The sequence below is a fragment of the Ceratotherium simum genome, chromosome 3, assembly GCF_057802395.1.
Source record: "Ceratotherium simum simum isolate JZ-2026a chromosome 3, ASM5780239v1, whole genome shotgun sequence".
NCBI classification, from domain to species: domain Eukaryota; kingdom Metazoa; phylum Chordata; class Mammalia; order Perissodactyla; family Rhinocerotidae; genus Ceratotherium; species Ceratotherium simum.
This window is the reverse complement of record NC_141902.1, coordinates 78,256,733-78,277,902: the sequence shown is the minus strand read 5'-3', so window position 1 is coordinate 78,277,902 and position 21,170 is coordinate 78,256,733. Positions and strand designations below refer to the sequence as shown.

At 51.5% G+C, this 21,170-nt stretch overlaps 1 protein-coding gene across 7 annotated transcripts in view; it reads right to left on the bottom strand.

Moving 5' to 3' along the window:
* The window catches only part of APBA2 (amyloid beta precursor protein binding family A member 2), a 230,298-nt gene extending 222,872 nt beyond the window's left edge, over window positions 1-7,426 (bottom strand). For 4 of the 7 annotated variants that reach the window (XM_087428829.1, XM_087428825.1, XM_087428830.1 and 1 more), the window contains exon 1: window positions 6,826-6,989. The gene's annotated coding sequence lies outside the window, so the exon portion shown is untranslated. Of the gene's footprint in view, window positions 1-6,825; window positions 6,992-7,259 lie in introns of those variants that run through there. The other 3 variants (XM_087428828.1, XM_087428827.1, XM_087428832.1) reach the window with 3 other exon arrangements.
* Between the last annotated feature and the right edge of the window lie 13,744 nt (window positions 7,427-21,170).

Sequence of the window (21,170 nt, the reverse complement as noted above, 5' to 3'; positions counted from 1 at the left end):
TAAGGCAGGGGTCCCCAAAGCGAACAGGGGGAAGAATGCTGCCAGATCCAGGGGTCCCCCAAGCAGCTCCCCACATGAAGTTGATGCGAGTCAGAGATGCCTCTGCTTCTAGGGGTGTCACATCAGCTGTAGTGGCACCAGTCATCACTGCTGATTAAGCACAGACCAGCCTGTGATGAAGAAGAAAACCATTACTTAATGAAATGCAATTAATTTAAAAGCTGAAATCCGTTAAAGCCCAAAGGAGAGACACCATCAGGAGTTCTTGGTCAGGTAGGGCTTCTGCTTTCAGAGTTTCCAACCCAAGAAACAGCACAGAGACATCCCCCCAAGAACAAAAAGCAGACCGCACGTCCAACCTGCCACACATTGGCATGCTCCTCCCCAGCACGTGAAGGGCAGAGAAAGGCTACGAGCAGAATCTTCACGGTACATGGACACAAAGAAGGGCATGTGGGTCAGGCTCAGGCCACAGCTGTTTCCCGGAGGAAAAGCCATCAACACGACCGAGTCCGGCCTGCCTCAAGGGCTCACGATCTAGCAGTCAGGCCGGGCAGGCCGCACCGGGCCCCGCGGCCAGGATCGGTTATCCGAGAGTCAGCCGCCAGCTTTCACTGCCACCAGCCAGGACCAGCTAGCGAGCCCAAGCTAGTGCCCGATGTCTGCAGCCTGGCAGGCACGTTAGGGAGAACCACATACATACATACACACACACACACACACACACACACCCCTAACCCCAGTGACTGGCACTGACCACACTGACTGAGCGCTATATCATAACAAAATGCTCGCACACATCTCATCTCCTTCCATCCTCACAGTAACTCCATGGCTGGGGAGGGAGGAAGCACAGACCTACTTGTGCCCTTCTGAAGAGTCAACTCGGAGCAGTGGCGCTGGCTGGCTGGTGGAGGCAGGGCCTGGTTTTCCAGAGCTTCCGATTCCTAACACAGGCCCCGCTCCACTCCACCCCACCCATGACAGCTGTCAGCAGCTCTGGATAATAGGGACAGATGTTAGAGCACATGGCTCACTTATTACACCAAAAGACCGGGACACGGAAACTGTTTTACTTGAACAGCACACACACTTGCTGCCAGAGGGACCTGTGAAATGCATCTTCCCTAAATGCATGCGCTCACTCAATGAATGGGGCTCCGACTTTTGAAACCATGGATTTTTCCGAGACAAGTGATAATCAAACCAACCGGGGGAAACTATACACTACTTTGTTTATTAAATTAACGATGCATACAACACTTCAGAGAAATTCATATTTAGAGCTGCCTTGCTGGGGAATCAATTCCAGGAATGTAAAACCAATCAAAGGAAGGGAAAAATATATATATATATATGTGTATATATATATATACACACACATATATGTCTATGTAAGTATATATCCCAACTGAAAATTCTAAATGCCAATACTGTTCTCCTACTTATGGACTATTTACTAATTAGAATTTGTTCAGAACACAGGCCTGAGCACTTCAGAGCTGAGCATCTCTTTGCATAGTTGATTCTAGGGACAGGAAGTGCAAAGAATCCGTGTTAGCTCCCAGTGCAAAACGGAAAACACCTAACAGACTCAATAACAATGTTAGCTGTCTTCCTGGATGGCAAGCCCCCAAGCCCCCTTGCCGTCCCCAAGAGGGGCCCTGGGTCATCTATGACATATCCATTACTCTCCAACCCCCACCCAGCACTCACATCCACTGGTCACTAGCTATCAGATTCTCTAGGCACATGTGGAAAATTACCCCCTGTACGTGTCACATGAGTGGTCATAAGTCCTAATCAAGCCCACCCAGTTTAAAAACACATCTGATGCAAACTGGGCCCAGTGGGATCCAGGAGGAGAGAACGTGGGCCCTGCATTCTCTCCCACGCAGGCCTGCAGCCCAGCACTTCCTGTAACAGCAGCGTGCTCCGGCTCAGGCAGGTCACAGCTGCCTGGTCCTCAGCCTCCTGGCTGCCAAGTTAAGACAACAGACCTGCCTCTCGGGCTTGGTGGGAAATGATTTAAAACAGCAAACACAGAGGAACAGAACTCAACATGCGGAAGTGCCCCACAATGTGTGTTTAATTCCGGCTGGTTCCTCCATCAAAAGCCATCTTCGAATGCTGGAGTGCTTGTTTTCAGAAAACCACACGATGCAAATATTTCTGCAGCCAGTAGACGCAGGAATCTCAACCACATATTTTTTCCTTCTTAATTTTGATCCTTCAGACATAAAACAACAGATGCAGCACCTTACACCAGTACAGCACTTCAGAGTCTATGAAGCACCTACACTACATTCTCTTCTAGGTTGTAGTTGAAACTAGCAAACCTGACCCTTCAAACCCCCGTAAATCAAGAGAAACCACAACAGGCCTGAGACCACACAGGCACCCCAGCCTGGCCATCATAACAATATCTCACATCAGTTCAATATCGCACACCTCTCATTTGTGCCCCACAAGGACCGTGGCAAGACCCATAATGTGCATATTACAGATGCTGAGGAGGACTCCCAGGACCAGTGACTTGCCCAAGGCCCCAGGGATTAAAGCCAGCTCTCGTTCAAACCCAGTTGTCGTTACTCCAAATCCCATCCTCCTTCCCTACCTCGAGCTGCCTTTCTCCTTATAAAACCAGAGCGCCTCGCCTGGCAAGGCCAGAACACGGGCAGGGAGAATCCAGCGGGGGAAGGCTTGGGGGAGGCTGGCAAATAGGGACAGGCACAGCGACTGGGAGCCTTGAGATGCCGGGTCTGACATAAGGTACAAGACAAGTTTAGAAACATCCAGATGGAGAAGGAAAGGAACCTGGGCAAAGTGTGTCTCATTCCCGGCGCATCCGTATCCCAGGTGACGGCATGGATAACGCAGAGCTGGCTCTGGCAGCAGGGACGGCCTGACTACAGACCATCCAAACAACCAAAAGTCCACAAGGGAATTTCTGTGAAGAATCAGGATGCCTGCTCCTTGGGCCAGACTGCCTTCCCAACAGCGTTGTCTTCTGGCCTTCGTGAAAACTGACCTGCACTGTATAACCGCACAGCCCTCTCCCACCTGTCCACTGAGCGCAAGCTTCTGTGCTAGGTTCTGGGAGGGATTCCAAATGTGAACACAGCTCAGTCCAGCCCCGGGGCTCGCGGAAAGGAGGAGCAGGGCGCCAGGCTTATGCTGAACGGAAGAAAGACACTCCTGGGGAGTCATTCATTCATTCATCTGACAACTAGCACCGAGGGTCTATGAGGAGCCAGGCACTGTTCTAGCTGCCAGGGATACAGAGGTGAACATAGTCTTTACACTAGAGTGGTAAGAGACAGACAATAAACAAGCAAATATATAAATAATTGAATGTTAAGTACTAAGAAGAAACACAAAGCAGGGTTAACAAGAAAGAGGGAAGTGTAACTAATTTACGTAGCGTGGCCAGGGAGCTGGTATATAAACAGAGAACCAAAGTAAGTGAGGGAGCGAGCCAGGTAGACATCTGGAGGAGGCTCATGCCAGGGAGGGGGAATGGCAGGTACAAAGGCCCTGAGGCAGGTGTGAGATTGGCAACTTTGAGGATTAGTGGATAAAAAAGAAAGAACCTACATTCTGATAGGATCATCAACAATGGACATGAGGGCCCTGGGCCAAGGTGGCAGGTGGGGACCAAGTGGGGACAACCCAGAGCAAACTTGGGTAGTGAGCCTGTCTGCCTGGAGCCTAGAGAAACCATGGTTGGGAGCAAGGGAGGGAACTTGAGAACATCAGGCTGGGGAATGTGGGTGTGGAGTGGGCACGGGGGAGTCACTGAGGGCTTGCACCAGACATGGCCTGGGCCCAACCCGCCAAGGGGTAACCCCGCCACCCAACCTGGGAAACCTCACAGCTGGCAGAGAAATCCTAATTCACAGCAATGGCACCTCACCAGTATGTAGGGTTCCCAAGCAGAAGCGGGAATCTCGAGCCCCACAGAGAGAGCCTGGCTGCATGACCTTGAGGTCACCATCCTCCCCGAGCTCCCTCGAGGGTCCGAGAGAGGACAGGGAGAGAACAGAGGGCTGGCTGCAGGAGGGGCGAGAGAAGACAGCGCCCACAACAGCTGACTCAGCCTGTGCCAGCAGGCTGCTCTGAGACATGGGCTGGACCCCACCCAGGTAGTGGGCGGGGGACTCGGGGAGGGGAAGGAGCCAGAGACTCCTCCTCGTGGGCACACGGCCCGACCACCAACCTGGCACCTGGGCCACCTCTTGGTGAGCAGTCATCTCAAACGTGACCTAGGTCGAGGATCAAGCTGCACGACAGTCAGTGCCGACACATCCCCAGTCCTCACGGCCACACGGGCAAGGACGGGACTACTGCGGCCCAAGGCTCTTTCCCACCCTGTCCATGTCTCTAAGGCCACGCTGCAGGGCAGGGATGCTGGGTTCCGCCACTTGTTCCAGAAGGCCTTTGAGAGCAGCCAGTGATGTGTTCAGGACCTCTGTGCCCACCCGCGCCTGGCCCTCTCGGACTCCCCCCGACTATAAAGGTTTCTCCAAGACCTCAGACCGTGGGGTCACCAGGGGCCCGCACCCGTTGAGTGGCTGGGTCAGGAATGCAGGGCCAAGGAAAGGGATGAGCGCCAGGGAGGAGCTGGGGCGTGTGCATCCAGGCTTTGCCCCCCTGGCCCCCAGACAGGCCTCACAGCCACCCAATCCAGACAAAGCCCAGCTGATGCCAACCTCCCCATCCGATGTGTTTTTCCTCTGAGTTCCTCAGTTGTGTCTAGGAAAAATCAAGGTGTTAGCGCTCCCTCTCAGCTTCCAGGGGTGTGACCGGTGTCTTTTACAATTATCTTTTATTTTTATCTAGCATCTCTTAGCTCAGTTGGCAAACTGGTTTATTTATGCACCTCCATTTCGCAATCCATCCCCACCAATGATTCCTGTGAAACTAATATTTTATTTAAAAAAAAAGGGTTAGAAGTACTCAAGGGACAGTTATGCAAACAAGTTAACAAGCCACAACTCAGGCATGCGGAGCCTAAGAAAGCAAGCAAGGCAGGAGAGACAAAGAGGCTGACCTATGGGCTTCATCCTCCTGCCAGCAGCCACCCCACCTCTCACACTCACGTGCACACACACACACATACACACACCCATCTGGTCCAGCCGCACTTCTCCCAGCTGCAGAAGCGCAGTACCAAGGAGATGAAAGGCAGACAGTGGGGGAGGGGCATGACCATGCTCCCTAACAAATGAAGAGAGGTCTGGAGACACAGGCTCCCACAGAAGACCTTCAGGGAGAGCCATCACCCAGATCTGTCCCAGCTCTGGAGACCACTGCAAAGGTCACTCTGTCCGTGCTGGTGGTGCCCGCTGGGGGAGGCTGCCTGCTCAGCAAGCTGACCACCAGCAAGCTCCAACTCAACCACTATTGACACTCTGGACGCTGCCCAGGGTCCCAGCAGGTTCCACGTCTGTGCCATCCTCTGCTCAGGAGACCCTCTCCAGCCAAGGCTGCAGATGGAGGCAGCACGGACAGCCACCCAGGAGTGAGGGCACAGCGCTGGGCATCCTGGCAGCTCTAGACTGGGAAACCAGACCGTGTCCCCTGCAGGGTGGACACTGCCCACGAGAAGGGGAGAAGCCCCCCACCTCACCTCAACAGAGAGACCGCTTACCCACAGGCTTGAGAAAGGGGCCCCCCACAGGCTCTGGGCACCTGCAGAGCACCTCAAATGCGTTTCTCAGGAAAAGTTGTCCCGCTGCCACCCTTGAAGCTTTCAGGTCATTATTTCTAAAACCACTGTTCTTTCTCAAAGAAAGAGAGAGGGGGAAAAATTCCCAGGAAGGGGGACAGAAGTTGAAGAGGCCAGGGACAGCTCAGCGCACAGGATGAAGTGCCCAAGAAATGTCCCATTTGGGGTACTTCACCATCCTCTTGGCCATCTGTGAGTTCGCTTAACCACAGATTGGAGTCTGGCCCCTGTCAGGCCATATCGGAACAGATCTGAAAAAATTAAGTCTTTCTTCTGCAAGTCAATAGTAAGTTAAGCAGGCTCAATCTCAGCCTCCGCTCTCAGTGAGGCGCGGGCAGGGCAGGCCCCTCCCTCGGCGCCAGGGCCCAGGGCAAGTTCGCCCCCAGCCGTGGCACACCCAGGCCCGCCGCCCACCGCCCGGCCCGCCGGCGCAAAGCCCAGCTGGGGGGGCTGGCGGCTCGAGGTTCGCCTTGATCATCTGTGGCCCAATCCCGACAGCAGCCTTGCCAGGCTGTGCCCGCCGTGGCGAAGGGGCCAGGACGAGGGGCAGGTCTGCGCCGCATCCCAAGCCCCGCGCCGGCGGCCCAGGGGAACCGGGACATGGAATTTTTAATTGAAGAGTTTCTCCCTGTGGGCCTCATTATAAAGGGAAAGGGAGGAGGCGAAGATCGGGGCTCGGCTTGCCCGGAGGCAGGGAAGCCAGAAGCGACCCCAAACTCGGGAGTTGCCGCCCGGCACCAGGACTTGGTGCCAGCGCCGAGCGGGGCGGCGAAAAGCACTAGCGGCCCCACCAGCCCGGCGGGACCGGAGCGCGCAGCCACCGCCGGCCAGCGCCCCTTGTCCGCGTGGGGTCGCCCCTCGCCACTGCGCCCCCCGCCCGAGATGCGCGTGCCGCCGGCTCGGCCTCGCCGCACCCGCCTGCCGGTTGAGGGGGGCGCCGGTCCGCACCCCCAGACCCCAGCGGCGCCCGGCCGCCCTGCAGACCCGCTGGGTCCGGGGGGCAGCGCTCCGGCCGCAGCATCCGCGCCCCCCGCGCCCCGGCCCCCCGCGCCGGCCCGCGCGCCCCCAGGCTGCGGCCAGGGCCCCCGGCTTACCTGGCCTGGGCACGGGGCTGCGCGGGAGACGGGCGCCCCCGCTCCGCCGCCGCCAGCTCGGTCCGCGAGGCCGCGCGCGGGGCCGCCGCCGCAGCTCTTTGTGAGCCCGCGCCGAGCCGCACACCGAGACTGCTAATGAGCCCGGGAAGCTGAATAGCGGCGGGCGCGCCCCGGACGCGGCGTACGGCACGCAAGGCCGCCTCTGCCCGGCGCACGCGGCGCAGCGGGGGGCGCACCCCGCACCGGCCTGCTGCCGGCCGCCCCCTGCCCCCGCCCACCCCGGCCTTTACTGCTGCCCCTGCCCGGGAAGACGGGGTCCGAAAACGCTTGCCGCCAAGACCGCGCGGCGGGAAGAAAGGGAGGACAAAGATGCGTCCGTGCCCGCCCCCTCCCCCGCCCCGCGCCCGGACGGTCGGCGCGGCGGACGGGCACACCTGGGGACCGGGTCCTGGGGGGCCGGTCTCGGGGACAGGGGCCGGAGCCCAGGCTCTGGAAGCCGCGGCGCCCCAACCGCCCGGGCCCTGGGGAGCACACAGATTCCCGGGCGCGCCCCGGACCTGCCAGAGCCGAGCTGTAGGGGTCTGGTCCTCCGGCAGGTAGAACAGGTGACGGCGAGGCTCCACTACGCGCACACCCTGCCCCGGGCGCCGCGCTGCCCCCTGGTGGGCCCGGGAGTATATGTGGCGCGGAGGGACCGCGGCGACCGCGCCCTGCTTGGCCCGGCGCGGTGGTGTGCGGGGCCCCAGGCGAGGAGCCTTCGGGGATCGCAGCCTCAGAAAGCCTCATCTGGGAGGGGAAGCCCCCTGCTGCCTCCTCCACCGCAGATCTCCCAGTCGCGGGCTGCATTCCAGGTCCTCTGTCCCGGTTTCTGGTAACCACCCCATCATCCGCATTTCTAATACCCTGTGCACCTTAGCCCTCGACTGCTGGCCTCCCCTACCTCAGGGACTTGCCCAGCCCTCTCTCCTTGCTGTCCTGAATGGAGAGAACCCTAACCTGTCCACTTCCAGATACCCACGCACATCTTAGGGAGAGTGGGCGATCCACCCCGATCACAATGGGGAAAATCCCCCTTGAAGCCCTGGAAGGTTGTGCTGGAGACGCTGGTGTCACCCCTGATCCCTCTGGACCTTTGATTCCGTCCCAGGGCAGATGCCATCCCCTGTGGGTTCTGCCTGGAGAAGTGCACAGAGTTCCTTGTCTGCTCAGAGCAGGGGCTCAGGTGCCTCCTCCCCCAAATCCTGACGATTTCCCCTCTGTTTTCTTTTCATCTTTTGGCTGGATTAGGGTGACACTGTGGTCGGGGAAGTTGTGAAGAGGGGGCCTGGGTGGGGTGAGGGGAGCCCCTCCTCCTGCTGCCCTAACAGCCAGAGCTGAGACCCTAAGGAGAAGGGACTGGGGGAGGCCGAATTCTGAGCCGGACTAGGGCAGACTCAGTGTGGACTTTCTGTGGCCATGGACACTGGCAGGCCTGTCTCCCTCCCCCACCCCCTCCCCCACCCCCCAAACAAAGTGACCCAGAGGGTCAGAGCCTACAGTTGAGGGGGCTGGGCCTGGTAGGCAGAGCCCAGAAGCAGGCCAGGGGCAGGTTCCTGACCCACTCCCCCTGGCCTCTGAGGTGAGCTTGTCTTTGCTGTTTGTGTTCCGCTCTTCCCGTGGGCAAGCTCTGGGCCAGTCCCTGGGGTTAGACCCCATCCCTTCACACAGGAGCACTCATGGCTGATGTCCCTAGTCCACAGGGTCAAAGGCACAGGGCTGCCCCAGCCTCACTCAGGACTCCTAAATCTGGTGGGCTCCAGTCACCATCCAGAGAATTTTTAAAGAATCTTGGAGCAGGGAAAGCCTTTCTGAGCATTCCACAAAACCAAAAAGCCACAACATAAAAGATTGCTAAATTTGACTTCAGAAAAATTCCTGCCTGGCAATCACCACCATAAGCAAAGTCAACAACAAACCAGCAACAAAATATTTGCAACTCAGATCACCAACAGCTAATTTCCCTAATATAGAGATAGCATCTAGAAATAGATGAGGAAAAAGAACAACTCAATAGAAAAAACAGGCACCACTGAGGAGCAGACAGTTCACAGGAAAGGAAATACAATTGACTTTTAAACATCTGAAAAGATGTCCTCCTTATTCATAATAAGAAATGCAAATTAAAACTACACCCAGACGCCATGGTTTTCTCCTGTCAGGAGACACAGGAGTGCGGTAACACAATATGTCCCAAGGGTGAGGGGGAATGGGCAGACTCCTGCGCTGCCCGTGGAAGTGTAAATTGGTACAGCTTCTATGGAGGAAAGTCAGATCACCTCTATGAGAATTACAAATGCACAAGCCCTTTGACTAAGAATTCGATTTCTGGGAATTTTGATTGTACTACACATGTGCAAAATAGCCATGAGCAGAGTTATTCATTGTGTTGTCATTTGTGTAGTAAATGACTGCAAACCAAGGATAGGAAGTGTTAAAAATGTGAGGGCACAACCAAGCACGGAAATAGTATGCAGCCATAAAAGGAGGAAACAGGAACCATGTGATGAATTAACGTGGAAAGTTCTCCAAGATACATTGTTAAATGAAAGAACAAAGAGCAGAAGATGTGTGTAGATGTACATGTGTGTGAAAACAGAAAGGAAAAAGGAGTGAGCATTCACATGCTTGTGTGAGCCCAGAAAGCCTCTCTGGAAAGATCATGAGAAATTAATAAATGTTGGTCACCTGTGGGAAGGAAACTGATGTCTAGGGTAGGAGTGATAGGAAGACCCGTCACTGATGATCTTTTTTGTTTTTGAAGTATATAATATTGTCTATCTCAAAGCAAAGTTTTTAAATTATCATTCATAACCCTGGTTCTTTACTCTTTGGAGAGTAATAGAAATCTGAAATCTCTGGTCCCATTTCCCACGAGGAAAAAATAGACCTTTTGATCCAGAAACTCAAGTAGATAACTGAACCACATGGCCCTGCTACCTACTGCCACTTAGTGGCAGTATTCATGAATTGCAGGCTTGGTGCCAATACTGTTCAGCCCAGAGTTGCTCCCAAGCCAGGCCAGAGTTTCCAGAAGACGTTTGTAAAGTGGAGCCAAAAACTTGTCAATTCCTCAGCACTTGGCATAACTTAGTTTCTAAAAATAATGGCCTTCCCTATATAGGACAGAAGATTAATGCTCTGACTTATAGGCTGGGGAGGACATTCTCTTATAAAACTCCCAAATGACAGAATATTAATTTTTCTTTCATTCCTAGGCTGAGTGTATAAGTGGGTTTGATTTACAAATACATGTCCTCTCTCCGTGGGGATTGAAAAACAACTCCCCTCCCATAAAGTTACCGCTTAGCACAAGCCTTGTTGGGTCTCACCTCTCTTGTTAATTCCTAGCACGTGAGCTCTTCCTTACCCCTCATCCTTGTGCAGTCAGCAGTGCCCTGAATGAGGAGCTAGGGTCCTGCCTTCCGGTCTCTGCTAAGGCAGCAGCCAGGGTGTGACCTCAGGTAGATCAGCTGGGGCCTCCGTGGTATAGTTTCCTCCTCTGCTCAGGTGAGAAGTTAGCCTCGAAAGTCCCCAAGGTCTGGGATGTATGAGAAGAAATATGGTCTGAACAACCCATGGTAGTCTTTGATTCTCTTACCTTTGGGATTTAAGTCAATGGGAAAATTCAGCAACCAGATCACACTCTGGGAGGCTTTTCCAAGACCCAATGCTTTACGTTAGAAGACACAGAGAGCGTAGTATGGAAATGCCTTTCACAACCACAGAAGCAAAGTACCTTGCTGAAAAGTAAATACCATTGAATTTTTGATTGATTTCAGGATGCAGATTCTGCAGCAAGATCCAGGCTTTATAGCAATAAATGGATTATTACAAACAATGAAACCTTTGGCTCCTGACCCTCCAGATCCTGGCCTGCAGTAGTCGCCCAGAACAGGCTGCAGGACACGGATGTCTGTGGAGGAGCATGGGCCTGGCCCTTACCCTCGGGCAGGGCCTCTGAGAGGGACCCACCCACAGGTCTGTTGTTTTCAGGAGAGAAGTTACCCACTGCATTTTGGTAAAGGTGGAGGCGAAAAATCACCACAGTGCAGACCTTCTTTATTCTAGAGACTCTCTAGTGTAGATTACAGAGGGGAGGTAGTAGAGATCCTAAGGGATGGATATAGCTACCATGAAGGGTATGGATGGTATGTAGATAATAGAGTAGAGAGAGCTGAGTTGATATAGTGTGACACTGTGTAGACAGTCCTTTGAGCATGTCTAGCTACAAGGAATGGAACTTGTTGGCACCAGCAATCTCAGTGGTGGGGAGAGAGGGTGGGCCAGACTGTGGCAGGTACAAGACTACTCTCTGACACCCTTTATTATGAGATTTTGGTTAAGGGGGAAGGGCATTGGAAGTGGGTCAGTCTTCACAAGATGAGACCTCTTGGGAGGAAAGGGCTAAGACTACAACTGCTGTTCCCCAAGATGCAACATGGAGGAAGCCTCCTGGGGGGCCAGGATCCCCCATATCAAATCCTGAAGGGGCAGAAGGGCAAAGGGGCTGGTGACATACAATTCCCCACAGGAAGGGGGCATCCAGGCAGGACTCCAGGACCTAACCTGGGAGGTCCAGAGGGGTCTGCTTTGGGTACTGCCGGAGGGGCTGTGTTTGGGAACCGGTGGCCAGGAGTGGGGCAGACCAGGGGCAGAGCCCACTGTGGAACTTCATCACAGCAGGGACCAAGCGGGGCCAGGGGGCTGGCAGGACCAATCTTGAAGGCTCACTGTGAGCAACAAGGAGCTTCTGCAGTCAAGGCCTAAGAGCACCTGTCCTGTCGTAGCGGAGCATTTAGAAGGGATCAGAACCCCTCAGCAAGGAGCAGTTTCAGCAACTTGTAACGGCTTCCTGCCAATAGGTAGGTGGAGCTTCAGCGGCTAACAAGAGAAGTCAGCAGGGCCCTGATTTGTAGCCGGTATGTGTGAGGTGGGTGGCAAGGTGACACACTCTAGACTCCGAGCTGTGGAGCTCACCCTTCTGCCGTGAGCCTAGAGGCCGTTGGGTGTTTTTGCACAGCAACAAGTTGCCCTTCTGGTGACAGCCAGAACTCAGGGGTTCCTCTGAGGAACGACTCTTCCTTATCCTCAGTCCCTGTGGTTTAGGAGAAGAGGCCCCTCTGACCCACTCACCCCTCCCGTGCCACCCGGGGTGGGCGCATGAATTGGGCCAAGCCAATCTGTGTATTCCACCCCCCTGCCTCTAGGGCTCAGCTCAGGGGAGGGTGTGTGACCCAAGTAAGTCCCTTAAGATTCAATCCCAGGACTTTTGCTAGAAGTACTGCGAAGCTGACGCTCTTTTCACTGAGATTGTAAGCAGTAAGAATAATGCAAGCCTAGAGCTGCCAGGGCCCCCCTGTGAAGGGGCCTGCTGGAGAGTGAGGCTAAGACAGAGGAAAGCAGGGCTAAATGATGGAGGCAATAGGCCACCATCACATCATTTGAAGCTCTGTTTTCAGCCGTGCCTGATCTCCCTGCACTAGACTTTCAGTTATATAAGTCAATTTGACTTGAGTTCCTGTCTGCTGTAACCCTTAGAGTCTTGTCCGATCCAATGAGAATCATGGTAGTTATTTGTTGTAGCTAGGACCAGTAAGTACTAGGAAGAAACAAAGCCGTGAGATGCCAGAAAGAGCAGCCGCATTTATTTCAGTTCCAGAAACAATCTCACTTGAGCACCCCTGAAACCTTGGAATTGCATCTAAGCAGGAACTTAAAGAACTGAGTACATAAAGCTTGTGAAAGTAGAGGCTCAGGGAGGTTTTCAGAGAGCTGCTTTCCGAAGCTGCACTGGCCGTCCTGTGGGGAGGCATAGACCCACGCTGGGTCTGACTCATAATGGGCTCAACAGCGTGGGGTGTTGCAGCTTTGCAATGGTTAGCGCTGGGCTCTGCAGTGACCTTCAGCATTGCATGGGCTCACCTGATGGCCCGGGTGAGCTGCATATGGGGGTTCCAAGGACAATTGCACAATGTGGCTTTTCTAGGGCAGGACCTCGAGCTGAATGACCTCACCCCAGGCTCTAAGTTCATCTCTCCTTTTCTTCGGGCCTGCTGTACTTGTTTACACAAGATTCACCACATTGCCCAGTTCCACATCAGAACTTGGGCCTGACCCAGGCGATTTTGCAATGATCCGGCCCGGACCTTTTTGGTTGTCACAGATGGGCCGATGCTACTGGCATCTAATGGATAGAGACCAGGGATGCCGCTCAACATCCTACAATACACAGGACAGCTCCCCACACAAAAAATGATCTGGTCCAAGCTAAGATGTCCATAGTGCCGAGACTGAGAAACCCTGCTGTATTGTCTTCTAATGTGTTCACTTATTTACGTGAAAAAAATCTTATGAATATATAAAAGTTAATCACAGAGAATGACTTAAAATAAGGAAAAAACATTGCTATATTTCTATGGTATGAGAGGACAGGGAACCAGACAGTGACGGTGCCGTGACCTCAGCCTTTCGGCTCAGCCTGAGACCCTGAAGGATACTCGCCTCCAGGTGAGGCAGGGCCCTCCTCACAGCCTGCCCAGTCGTCCTGCCTGGCTGCTCCTGAGCAGCCACACCCATGCCCTGCCCCTCCACCCCCAGACCCAGACCTAGAGCTGACCGTCCCACACCTGAGTGCACATGCTGGCCCAGCACAAGAGGAAGGAGCCGAATCAAGGCACGTTCATTTGTTGGCTCCTCCTCTGCAAGCATGTTTGAGCTCCTGCTCTCCTGGGTGAGGCCTGACGAACTGCAGTGCTGAGTGACAAGGAAACCCCGACACCTGCGTTGGGGCAAGGTGACAGAGAGATGATTCCCTGGTGAGGGGAAGGGCTGCAGGGAGGGCTTCCTGGAAGGAGTGCAGAAGCCCAACCTCCTGCTCCTCGGGGTGGCCCTGCATCCTGGTTCCCTCCCCCTCCATTCTCCCCCACGCCCATCTCCCCACTCTGCCCTGCACCAATCACTGCCCTGGATCTCAGCTCCTTTCCTCAAGTCTGGCTGCCTGTCTTGGAAACGTTCCTAGAACCCTTTACACAGAATGTAGTGACCCCGGGAGCCCCCTTCTGTCTCCAGAGAGAGGACTGGGAGTTATTGTTCCTTTGCAGCAGGGTGCTTTCTCTCTGGTGTGGACTCTTTGATGCTTTCTCACCAATACTCTTGTTAAAGCCACTCCTGACAGGAAGCCTGGCCTTCGCCAAGGCGCAGGGCTCCTGCATGGGCCTGGCCACTTTGCTTCCCACTGCCCTGAGCCTCCGTAGGTGGGAGAGGCATGCCGACCCCACAGGGCCGACACCCCTGCTTGACATCGGTTTTCATTCTCAGCTCCCTCCCACTCTCCCGCCAGGGGCCTTCCAATGCCGCTGCCCTCCTGGAGGGCTCCTCCTTCAGGGCCCCTTCAGCTCTCCAGGAAAGCCTCCTCTGACTGCCCACCCCGCCAGTGCTGATTTCTGAGGGCCACGCACTCGTTCCAGCCTGCGTTTTCCTTCTTGAATTTTATTGTGGCTTGCAATTCTTTCTTTATTCTCATGATCATTTGATTAACGATTCTCTCTCTCTGCCTGTACCTGCTTTGGCACAACTCATGGCACATTCTCACCTCATGGCACAGTGCCTGCCACAGAGTAGTCTCTCAGTAAACGTTTGTTGACCGAACAAATAAACACATGAAAGAAAAATATTTAAGAAGCGTTTTAAGGTATTCCTATCCTATCTTATCAGCCTTGGATGGTGCTTAGGTCCTCACCACTGACTACCTATTTCAAGTGTTGTCTCTAGCGAGGCCACGTCATCACTTGGCTAAGTTTATCCATGGGGTACACCGGGGCTTAAGCAAAGATTGGTAGAGAGGACAGAAAGTGGGGCAGGGGCTGGGGACAGGTGAGGGGTCCAGACCCAGGCTGTGCTCCACGGGTTCACCCAACTCCGAGCTGGTCAGCCCACCCCTCCTCATGAAGAGGGGGTGGTGGGTGGGGACTGACTCCAGACTGGGGTCCCACAGAGTTTCCAGGCAGCAGTAATACTCGAAGAGGACTAGGGCCTCATTTATTTTGGTGTGAAGGCCTTCGCTTCATAGGTTTGACTTTGAAATCAGCGCTCCAAACTGTGTTTGTGGGTCTGGTGGGATCAAGGGAGAGGACATGAGAAGAACTGGCCTCCTCTTGCCAGTCCATCACGGGGCCCTCAGCCTACAGAAACAGCCTGGTCAGGAGGGAGGAGGGCGCTTCCTCTGGCTAGGGGCACTCAGTGGGGTGTGGAGTCCTCTGAGCTGGCTGAAGCGCATTCCAATGCTTGGGGGCCCCTCTCTTCTGAATGAATGCCCTTCACACGATACTGGAGGCTGGACATTCAACTGATGCAGTGAGGCCGCTCAGGATCAACTTTTGCATTTGAACCGTTGCTGTTTCAATCCCATTGCAACCACAGGGTTATATCATGTTTGGGAATATTTTGCGGGTTTAGGAGACCACATCCTGGTCAGCAAGTATGTAAAGATACATGCGCACAGCTACTCAGCTCAGGAGAGCCCAGGTCATGCCATATTGCATCAATTTTAAGATACTTTATGTTTTACATTTTAGCATCTATTACGGGCTGAATTGTGCCCCCCAAAAAGATGTTGAAGTCCTAACCCCCAGTACCTGCGAATGTAACCTTATTTGGAATAGGGTCTTTGCAGATGATCAAGTTAAATTGAGGTCATTAGGGTGGCCCTAATCCCATATGACTGGTGTCCTTATAAAAAGGGGAAATTTGGACACAGAGACAAAGAGAAGACAATGTGAAGACAGAGGGAGAAGGCCATCTACAAACCAAGGAATGCCTGAAGCTACCAGAACCTGAGAGAAAGGCCTCCTTCACAACCTACAGAAAGAACCAACCCTGCCAATACCGTGATCTCAGACTTGTAGCCTCCAGAACTGTGAGACAATAAGTTTCTGTTGTTCAAGCCCCCCAGGTTGTGATACTTTGTTACAGCAGCCCCAGGAAATGAACACAATATCTCTGAAATTGAGACGCATCAGTGGCAAGTTGCAGCCCACACCACACCCGTGTGCACCCCTCCACTAGCTTCAGTGGGCTTTTCTTCTAGGCTGGTACCTCCACTCTCCTTGGAGAGTCACCCTTCACACCACGGGAGCAGAGCGCTGGAGTGGCCTGGGAGTGTACGTCCCCGGGGCAAGCACAGGTGCCGAAATGTGGCAGCTCTCTTACCTTCAGGTGGGACAAACCCTGAGGTTGGCCCTCCAGAGCTCCCCATGGGATCAAGCTGATCCGGGAATTCACCTGAAATTGCACCTTCCTCAGCCCCTTCCATGGCCTCGGCCTGCTCCCCCACCCTCACCCCTCACTGGTCTCTCCTGGGAGCACTTTCCTACCAAGTCACTTCCACAGGCATCTTCATCTCAGGCTCTGCTTCTAGGGCTCCAGACCTAAGAACATAGTATGGAAGTGGCCCCAGGTAGCCGACCGTGAGGCTGGGATTCTGGAGACAGATGCCTCGCCAGGCCCAGGGGAGTGGGGTGCTGAGAGCCGCAGCATGCTCCCCTTTCTGGAGCATGGCAGGTCTGAGATTCCCACTCGTGTTGAACACAGCCAGCAGCCAGGTGGAAGGAGATGCACGGGACTGGGCAGTACTTCTGGTGATTGAAGGCGGGAGGGAAACAAGAGGAAATGATTGGCTCAGGTTGATCAATTACCAATTTAAGGCACATGGCAGCATTTTGAGCAAACCCTCATGTCTTATCAGAGGAGGAGACTTGGCCCAGGTCATTTTAAGAGAAGCAGAACTTCAGAACTGGCTGGATTCACAGCCTCAGCAACTCTCTGGGCCAGCAACTCTCTGGCCCTGATAGGGAAGGATTGGGGACCCACTCAGGCGGCTCCCTGAAAGACAATGGTGAGGGAAAATGCTCCATGGAGAGACTTCAGGCCATGGACCTGGTCACCCACTTTGAATGGAGAGAGAAACTGCCCAAGGTTAGACATATTTGTTTGTTTATTTATTTATTTATTTATTTATTTATTTATTTATTTATTGTGAGGAAGATCGACCCTGAGCTAACATCCATGCTAATCCTCCTCTTTTTGCTGAGGAAGACCGGCTCTGAGCTACCATCCATTGCCAATCCTCCTCCTTTTTTTTTCCCCAAAGCCCCAGTAGATAATTGTATGTCTTAGTTGCACATCCTTCTAGTTGCTGTATGTGGGATGCAGCCTCAGCATGGCCAGAGAAGCGGTGCGTCGGTGTGCGCCCAGGATCCGAACCCAGGCCGCCAGTAGCAGAGTGCGCGCACTTAACCGCTAAGCCATGGGGCCAGCCCTAGACATATTTATGGGCAGTAGTAAAAGGCTTGGCCAGTTGGTCAGCACCTAAGGGCAAAACTGGAAGCTCTGCATCATGGTGGCCACATGTGGATGGACTGATGGGAGTAGACCCCTGTGGAAGGTTGGTGTTGCACATTAACGTCCACCAGACAGCACCCAGTGCAGAGAAGCACAACACAACCAGGTGGACGGGGGGATTCATCCGAGAGATATCCACCAACGTCTGTCTTCAGCCAGCCCAGGACCTGCACAAGGGGCCTATGAAGAATAGCCATGGTGGCAAAGAAGGAGGCCCTGGCATGGACTTCCTCTCACCAAGGCTGATCTAGCTACTGCCACTGCTGAATGTCCCACCTGTCAGCAACAGAGGCCATGCTGAGCCTCTAATGTGCCACCACCCTTCACAGAGACCAACCAGCCACTCAGTCGCTGCAAATTATAATTCATCCTAATTGGAATTGTCACATATTCCAGGATTGGATTGGCATTTCCTACCATAATCACTATTCAAGGACTCACAGTCTGGTTAATCAACATGGGCTCCCACACAACATTACCTTGGACCAAGGGACACACTCTGTTGCAAAGGAAATGTCAGTAACAATGGGCATGGTACTAAGATCCATATTCCTACCAGATTCTACACCAACCAGAAGCTTTTGGCCTGATGGAGCATGGAACAGCCTCCTGAACTTGCAGCTAAGTTGCCAACTTGGGGATATGCCCTGCAAGGTTGGGCACTGCTCTTCAGGGTGGCACATGCCTTCAACCAAAGGTTTATAATGACATGATGTATGAGTCTAGGAACCGGCAGCAGTCCCTTGTAGGGATGACGCTCTCATTATCATTCCTAGTGACCCACATAGGGGATTGGTGCTTCCCACCACCACAATTTTAGGATCTGTGGGTCTACTGAGGGTCTAGAGGTCCTCGTTGCCAGAGGGAAGACTCTTCCATTAGGAGACCTGGTCAGAGTCACACTGGACTTAAAGCTATGGTTGCTACCTGGTAATGTGGGGGTCCTTGTGCCAGGAGACCAGCAGGTAAAGAAAAGTCCTTTCCTTGGTAGGGGAGTTGAACCTAATTGTCATATAGAGAAAGGACAGGAGAACTGGACTTGGATCAGGGGTCCATTGTGGCATCTCTTTAAAAAGTTCCAGTTTTACTGGATCAAGAAGAAGCAGAGAATTTGAATAGACCAATGACCAGTAAGGAGATTGAAACAGTAATCAAAAACCTCCCCAAAAATAAAAGTCCAGGACCAGATGGCTTCCCTGGTGAATTCTACCAAACATTCAAAGAAGACTTAATACCTATCCTTCTCAAACTCTTCCAAAAAATTGAGGAGGGGGGGAAGCTCCCTAACTCATTCTACGAAGCCGACATTACCCTGATACCAAAACCAGACAAGGACAACACAAAAAAAGAAAACTACAGGCCAATATCACTGATGAACATCGATGCAAAAATCCTCAACAAAATGCTAGCAAATCTCATACAACAATACGTTAAAAAGATTATACACCATGATCAAGTGGGATTTATTCCAGGTATGCAGGGATGGTTTAACATTCGCAAATCAATCAACGTGATACACCACATTAATAAAATGAAGAATAAAAATCACATGATCATCTCAATAGATGCAGAGAAAGCATTTGACAAGATACAGCATCCATTTATGATAAAAACTCTGAATAAAATGGGTATAGAAGGAAAGTACCTCAACATAATAAAGACCATATATGAGAAACCCACAGCTAATATCATCCTCAATGGTGAAAAACTGAAAGCTATCCCTCTAAGAACAGGAACCAGACAAGGATGCCCACTGTCACCACTCCTATTTAACATAGTACTGGAAGTCCTAGCCAGAGCAATCAGGCAGGAGAAAGAAATAAAAGGGATCCAAATTGGAAAGGAAGAAGTGAAACTGTCACTATTTGCAGATGACATGATTTCATATATAGAAAACCCTAAAGAATCCACCAGAAAACTTTTAGAAGTAATAAATGAATATGGTAAAGTTGCAGGATACAAAATCAATATACAAAAATCAGTTGCATTTCTATACACTAACAACGAAGTAGCAGAAAGAGAAATTAAGAATACAATCCCATTTACAATTGCAACAAAAAGAATAAAATACCTAGGAACAAACTTAACCAAAGAGGTGAAAGAGCTGTACACGGAAAACTATAAAACATTTCTGAAAGAAATTGAAGAAGACACAAAGAAATGGAAAGATATTCCATGCTCTTGGATTGGAAGAATTAACATAGTTAAGATGTCCATACTTCCTAAAGCAATCTATAGATTCAGTGCAATCCCTATCAAAGTTCCAAGAACATTTTTCACAGAAATAGAACAAAGAATCCTAAAATTTATTTGGAACAACAAAAGACCCCGAATAAGTAAAGGAATCCTGAGAAAAAAGAACAAAGCTGGAGGTATCACACTCCCTGATTTCAAAATATACTACAAAGCTATAGTAACCAAAACAGCATGGTACTGGCACAAAAACAGACACCAGAACAATGGAATAGAATCAAAAGCCCAGAAATAAACCCACACATCTATGGACAGCTAATCTTTGACAAAGGAGCCAAGAACATACAATGGAGAAAAGAAAGTCTCTTCAACAAATGGTGTTGGGAAAACTGGACAGCCACATGCAAAAAAATGAAAGTAGACCCTTACCTAACACCATACACAAAAATTAACTCCAAATGGATTAAAGACTTGAATGTAAGACCTGAAACTATGAAACTTCTAGAAGAAAACATAGGCAGTACACTCTTCGACATCGGTCTTAGCAACATATTTTCAAGCACCATATCTGACCGGGCAAGAGAAACAATAGAAAAAATAAACAAATGGGACTACATCAAACTAAAAAGCTTCTGCACAGCAAAGGAAACCATCAACAAAACGAAAAGACAACCTAACAATTGGCAGAAGATATTTGCAAACCATACATCTGATAAGGGCTTAATCTCCAAAATATATAAAGAACTCATGCATCTCAACAACAAAAAAACTAACAACCCAATTAAAAAATGGGCAAAAGACCTGAACAGACATTTCTCCAAAGAAGATATACAGATGGCCAACAGGCACATGAAAAGATGTTCAAAATCATTAACTATCAGGGAAATGCAAATCAAAACTACAATGAGATATCACCTCACACCCATCAGAATGGCTATAATTAACAAGACAGGAAACAACATGTGTTGGAGAGGATGTGGAGAGAAGGGAACTCTCATACACTGCTGGTGGGAGTGCAAACTGGTGCAGCCACTATGGAAAACAGTATGGAGATTCCTCAAAAAATCAGAGATAGAACTACCATATGATCCAGCTATTCCACTGTTGGGTATTTATCCAAAGAACTTGAAAACACCAATGCATAAAGATACATGCACCCCTGTGTTCATTGCAGCGTTATTCACAATAGCCAAGACTTGGAAGTCTCGTGCTAATCAAGTGCCCATCAAGGGACGAATGGATAAAGAAGATGTGGTATATACACACAATGGAATACTACTCAGCCATAAGAAACGATGAAATCCAGCCATTTGTGACAACATGGATGGACATTGAGGGTATTATGCAAAGTGAAATAAGTCAGAGGGAGAAGGTCAAATACCGTATGATTTCCTTCATTAAGTAGTAGATGACAACAACAATAAACAAACACATAGAGACAGAGATTGGATTGGTGGTTACCAGAGAGGAAGTGGGGAGGGAGGAGGGCGAAAGGGATAATTCGGCACAGGTGTGTGGTGATGGGTTGTAATTAGTATTAGGGTGGTGAACATGATGTAATCTATGCAGAAATAGAAGTATAATGATGTACACCTGAAATTTATACAATGTTATAAACCAATGTTACTGCAATAAACAAAAAATTTAAAAAAAATTTATATAAATTGATATAAAAAAAAAGTTCCAGTTTTAACTCTTACTAGACAGCACTACAA